Here is a 6,106-nt window from a genome sequence, read left to right as displayed (position 1 = left end):
TTCAGCAGGGCCCTGGCCTGCTGCCCACTGGGACAGCCCCAGGGAGGGCCCTATCTCCTACAGCTCGAGCGCCGGCCCCCCAGAGCACGTGCTGACTGAGGGTCTGTCCCGTGCCCTGTTTATGGAGCTCTGTCGCTGTCACCGGAGAAGGTTCTCACCCCTGAGCACCTGCAGGGAGCCTTCGTAGGTTGCAGGAACTGTGATAAATAAAAGTTGTTTTGGGGACATGGAGTCTGATCGCTGCCTCCAGAGGGGCCCAGGAGAGGCCCAAGTGGGCTGCTGTGGGGGCACCCGGTGGTGGGGGTGGCCAGCAAGGCGGGAGCCATAGGGTCCCTGCCCTCCCAAGGTCGGAGCCCCATGCATCGCAGCGCCAGGGCCCTGGGCACATGGCCTGGCCTTCTCGACCCTTCCTCTTGCCAGCCTGAGGCTCAGCTCCTGGTCGGTGCTCCCAGCCAGCCTTGTGTGGGGAGAGCGTGGTTCTCTTCTGTGGATTAGAAGGTTCTAGGTTTTCCAGCCCACACTAAGCACCTGCCATGGAGGAGTCAGACAGCTGCCTCCCTGCCCCACTGGGGATGCCTCCATCAGGGCCCTGGGGCTGTCAGGATAGAGACCAGGCTCTGGTGGCATCAGGACCCAGGCCTGAGCCCTCTTGGGGGCAGGTTCTTTCTATGTTCCTTTTGCCTAGAGGTGATGGGTGGCATCCCTGCATGCGTGTGTGCGTGTACATGTGTGTGTGCATGTGTGTAGAGCCCAGGGCTGTACAGGACAAGTGCACGTCCATGCCTCCCCAAAGCCCACACCTGCCCAAAGGCTGGTAAAGCAGAGACTGCCGGTGAGCAGGCATGTGGCTGGGCAGCTCCAGCAAGCCTGGCCTCCGGGACACAGTGCGGCCTGGGCCGGGTTGTGACAACATGACCCATGTATGTGCTTGGAGGTGGTCCCTCCGGTCTCTGAAGTAGAGACAGGGACAGCAGGAGCCTGGGAGCCTAGAGCTTTAGATGGCGGCGGGCAGGAAGAAGGGTGGCATTTAGGTGGCGTGAGATAAATGAGCAGAAGTCACCAGGGCACTGATGCCGGACGCCTGTCCCACGTGGCGTGGAAGCCAGCATCCAGGAGGGCGGCAGGGCTGGCTCGGCCCTTGTTCTCCAGAGCAGAGCGGCCGTCACCCTGGCTACACGGCCAGCCTGGGCCCTGCTGTCCTGGGCAGCACGGAGGGCAGGCAGGCAGGCACCATACCTGGAGAGCCCTTGGGTCTCCCAGTCAGTCGAGTGACGCAGCACGAGGCAGGTGCTGGACCAGAGCCGGGCTTCGTGGCTGGCCTCGTGTGCCTGCAAGGGTGGTCCAGGCCTGCAGTGAGGTGGGACATGGAGCCAGGCACTCCAGCACCCCCACGCCAGCAGAGTCCTGAGGGCAATGTGGGCCTGACCAGGCAGCCCCTGGGGTGGCCCTGTGTGCAGATGACCGAGCTGGGGCAGGGGCAGGGGCTTGTGCCAGGCAGCTTGACGTCCATCACAGACCAGATAGGCCCTACAGCCCCCAGGGACCTTCTGCCCAGCTGAGCATGGGTGCTGGGGCAGAAATGCCGGTTCTGCCAGCAAGAGGACAGTGCAGAGCCCGGGAGAGTCCCTGCAGTTGCCCCTTATCTGCCCTCGGCTGAGCCTCCTAGGACACAGACATGAGCAGGAAGGAGGCAGTATGGCCGTGCAGGAGGTGCCTGGGCAGCAGGCTGGCAGAGGGTGAGGCTGTCCTCTAGCCTCAGGACTGCTCTGTCCATCCTGCCAGCATTACAGCCTGCCTGGCTGGCTGGTGGAGAAGGGGGGCGCCTCACTGGCCCTGCCCCTGGGTTCTCTCACTCCGACTGGGAGTGCTCCCTCCCTCTCTAGCGGGTGCAGCTGCCCCCCATAGCCCCATTCCCACTACTCAGTTCCTAAGGCCTTTAGGGTAAAGCCTCAGTGAGTGCTTTAGTAGTGACGCTGCTGGCCAGGGCATGCCACTGGGCCACGTCGACACCTGGACGCCCCACCCTGCCCTCTTCCCTCCCAAGGATCTGGACCCTGCACAGCCAGGGCTGAACCCGCACAGGACTTCAGACTTCAGACTTGCATGGGCCAGAGGAATGGGGGCTGGGAAGTAGCGTTTCCTCCCTGGCGCCCCCAGTTGGCCACTTGCCATACTTACAAGAGAGTAGGGAAGGAATGGGAAGGTCACCCTGGGCTCCGTGGGACATGCTTCCCTCCCGGCGTAGTAGGGGTGTGGTCCTAGCTGCCCCTCTCCTTCCTTGTCTCTGGGGTAATTGGAGACAGGATCCTAGGATGGCGCCTGCTCACTCTCCTGGGCACCAACGTTGCCCCCAGCATAAGACCTCAAGGAGCCAGGGATCAACTTGGCTCCAGAGAAAGGTGGCAGAGAAGGCTGAGGCCATGAGCAGTCACCCCTGTTGGCAGGGCAGGGAGTGGGGACACTGGCGGCGGTCATGCTGCGTCCGCGGGTGGACGTGTCAGGGCAGGGTCTTGTTCTGTCTTTAGCCATCGTGGTCCCAGAGCAGCCTCATCTGGTGGGTCCGCTGCTGGCCCTGGGGCGGACACCCAGACCATGCTAAGGTCCCAGGCCGGCTGCCAGGCCTGTTTTCTCCCTCCCATGCGTCTTTCCTGTTAGTCGTGGCCTTAGAGTTGAAGTGCATTCTGTCGTGTTCATTTCAAGCACCGCAGACACCAGCTCTAGCCGGTGGACAGAGGGAGCAAAACTTGAAAATGCCCTTTCCTCGCTCAGGTTTGACCCTGGGGTGGCCCTAATTTCTGTGGCTATGCAACTGGCACTGGGACAGGGACCGAGAGGCATGGATACAGGGCTGTGGGCCCAAAGTGAGGGCAGGGATCCCCATTGTTTTCCTCCTTGCTCTCACTGCTTTTCCTGGGACAGTCCCAGTTGGGCAGGTGTGCCAGACTTCTGGGAGGAACCTGTCTTTCTGGCCAGAGAAGCACAGAAGAGCCCCAGGATTTTGAGGTGAATTTCGGACAGGAGAGAGCTGCGAGGCAGGCCCCTACTTCTCTGCACGTGCTGACAGTCCCAGCATACCCCTACACAGTGGTGTGTGGGCAGACCCACATCAGCACGGCAGAGGGCAACAGGTGCCCTGACCCTGGACTCACACTCACAGAACTAGTGGTCAGGCTTCACGGGGTTGCTTGCTGGTGACAAAAGATGACATCTAAAGTGAGGTTTTAACATCACCCGGAGACCTATAACATCACATTCAAAGTACTGATTGAGGGAACCGCCATCTTCCAGTAATTCACCAAAATGACGAACATGGAGGAAAGAGGAGAGGCCCCCGTTACCTGTTCTCTAGGCCTTTTAGAAAACATGCAGTGGTTCCTTTGGCAACTACATGCGAATCTGTAAGAAAGGTGATAGTGTAGACATCAAGGGACTGGATGGGTACTGTTCAAAAAGGAGCGCCCCACAAATGTGACCGTGGCACAGTGGGAAGAGTCTACAGTGTCACCCAGCATGCTGTTGGCATTGTTGTAAACAAACAAGAGCAAGATTCTTGCCAAGAGAATTAGTGTATGCATTGGGCATGTTAACCACTCTAAGAGCAGAGACAGCTTCCTAAAACATGTGAAGGAAAATGACCCGGAAAGAAGGAAGCCAAAGAGAAAGGGACCTGGGTTCAGCTGAAGCGCCAGCCTGCTCCACCCAGAGAAGCACACTTGATGAGAAACAATGGAAAGGAGCCTGAGCTTCTGTTTGTTTTCTTTCTTTTTTTTTTTTTTTTTGGAGAGGTTTTTGCTGTAGGGCGCATGAGCTCGCCAGACAGAGAGACAGAAAGCGAGAAATCACCCCCCAAGGAGAAATGGCCACGCCGCAATCCCTTCTCTCGGGATCTTGGGCGCGTGCGCACACACACACACACGCGCGCGCGCACGCCCGGTGTGAGTTTAAGCCACCGGGTCCAGGACTCGAATCGCGGTTGACGACATGGGAGTTCAGCGACATAGCCATTACACTAACTGCTGGTCATGGAGCCTGAGCTTCTGGAACCTATTTCTCATGAATTCTTGGCATGGTGGGTGATAAACTCTGGGGCCAAGAGGTGGCATGGTGGTTAAGGGCTCTGGAGTTTCACATGGCCGACCACAGTTTGAATCCTGGACCTGGAGGTTTGCTTTCTAACTTTCTCTCTGGCTCTGGCTCTGGCTCTGTTCCTCCTAGTCAAATTAAAGTTGATTTTTTTTAAAGCTGAGGTGTGTCATGGCATGTTCAGGGAAGCTATGCTCTAGACTCTATCTCCTAGACTCCCGAAATATTCAGACAGGGTAGGGTGACCTTCATCTTTTCTGTCTCTGGCTGTCTCTCTGTCTCTCGCTGTCTTTAAATTTTTACATTTTTTAAAAAAAGTTTTCAACCACATCTCACCTTGGGCCTTTTCTTTCACTTGCTAATTTCAGAAGCCATTTTAAAGCTGAGGTGTGTTCTGGTGCTAGCACGCTGCACGGTTTTCATTTTTTACGTGTTAAAAACTTTTTCCCCTCTTTTTTGGCCCCTTATTTTTCTAGACTTTTTTTTTTTTTTTTAACCTTACTCTCTCACTCTAAGCTTCACTCTCCTCACACCAAATGTCTAGATAGGCCTAGGTACACAGTAACCAGGCATCTGAATACTTTGAGTCATTGAAATCCTCACCACTTATTGAACCTCCTGCTTTAATGAAGAAATTTATTTTCATAAATCTGAACTCCTAATCTTTCTGTGGATACCACATTGCAAAGCACAGTGCAGGATAGATTTTGTCACAGAATGATCAGGAACAACCACAGAGGCATGAGAAACATGAGACATCAAGAAAATATCACCCCCTAAGGGAAAAGAACAATGCTTCATCACCCACAGACAGTACAGTAGATCTCATGGAAATGTTTCATAGAGAATTCAGAATATTCGTAGTGACAAAACTAAACAAGATGCAAGAGCTGAGAGACAATGAACTCCAGAAGATGCAGGAGAAAAGAGTTTCAGGAGGTATTGAAGTTCTTCCATGATCTGAAAGAGGAAATACACAGCATAAAAAAGAATCAGATGGAGCTATCAGAGATGAAGGATGCCGCTCAGGAAATCAAAACCTCCCTCAAAAGTATTAAAAAGCAGGTTAGTCCATCTTAGATATTGAAGACAAAACCTCTGATCTAGAAAAAACAACCAAAAAGACTGAAAATAACCCACAAAAATGAGAACACTATTCAAGAAATACTAGACAGCATTAAGCGCCCAAACATCAGATAATCGGTATTCCAGGTGAGGAAACTAAGGGCATTGATAATCTATTCCATGAAATCTTGGAAGAAAACTTTCCAAATCTAGAGAGGCTTTCAAAAATCCAAACCCAAGAAATACAAAGGACTCCAAATAGAATCAACCCAAGAAGATCTTCTCCAAGGCACATCATAGCCAGACTGGCCAAATCTACAGACAAAGACAAGATACTAAAATTGGCAAGAGAAAAACGTCAGGTTACTTATAAAGGTTATCCAATCAGGTTAACCTCAGACCTCTCATCCGAAACAATGCGAGCAAGGAAAGAATGGAAAAATATATTCAAGTGTTAAGTGAAAAACAGTTTCAACCAAGAATACTCTACCCGCAAGATTCTTTCATATGGAAAGAAAGGATAAAAACATTCTCAGATAAACAAGACCTGAAAGAATTTGCCAATAGCAGGCCCACTCTTCAAGAAGTTCTGAAAGGAGTGCTCTACCAGGAAAACTAAAGACACAAACAGAAATAAGAGAACAAAAGGCAACCAAGAAAATGACCAATTCAATGCTAGGGACAAGAAAAATCAATAACATTGAATGTTAACTTCCAGGATTTAAAGGGAAAGATTGGACCACAGTAACACTGCATATTCAACAGAAGAGTGTTTGAACCTAAGACTGAAATTGTGAAATAGAATTTTATGACTTTGGAGTAAAACGTTACTGATTTCTTTTGTTTTCCCCGATTTAAACATTTTACTTTGAGTTGTTGATAGGTTCAGCAATTTGTTAAAATATTTTTCTTGTTTGTTTCTTTAAATGGAAACAAACTTTTCTTCCTTCCTGACCCC

The 6,106-nt window shown here is 52.1% G+C and overlaps 1 protein-coding gene across 4 annotated transcripts in view; it reads left to right on the top strand.

Annotated features, from left to right (window-relative positions):
• The window catches only part of TRMU (tRNA mitochondrial 2-thiouridylase), a 20,458-nt gene extending 20,233 nt beyond the window's left edge, over positions 1-225 (top strand). For all 4 annotated transcript variants that reach the window (XM_006164622.1, XM_006164623.3, XM_014582580.2 and 1 more), the window contains one exon: positions 1-225. The gene's annotated coding sequence lies outside the window, so the exon portion shown is untranslated.
• The last annotated feature ends 5,881 nt before the right edge of the window (positions 226-6,106 follow it).

The sequence above is a fragment of the Tupaia chinensis genome, unplaced genomic scaffold (assembly GCF_000334495.1).
Source record: "Tupaia chinensis unplaced genomic scaffold, TupChi_1.0 Scaffold143651_1, whole genome shotgun sequence".
In the NCBI taxonomy this organism is placed as follows: domain Eukaryota; kingdom Metazoa; phylum Chordata; class Mammalia; order Scandentia; family Tupaiidae; genus Tupaia; species Tupaia belangeri.
The sequence above is the reverse complement of the archived record's forward strand: the minus strand, read 5'-3'. Positions and strand labels throughout refer to the sequence as shown.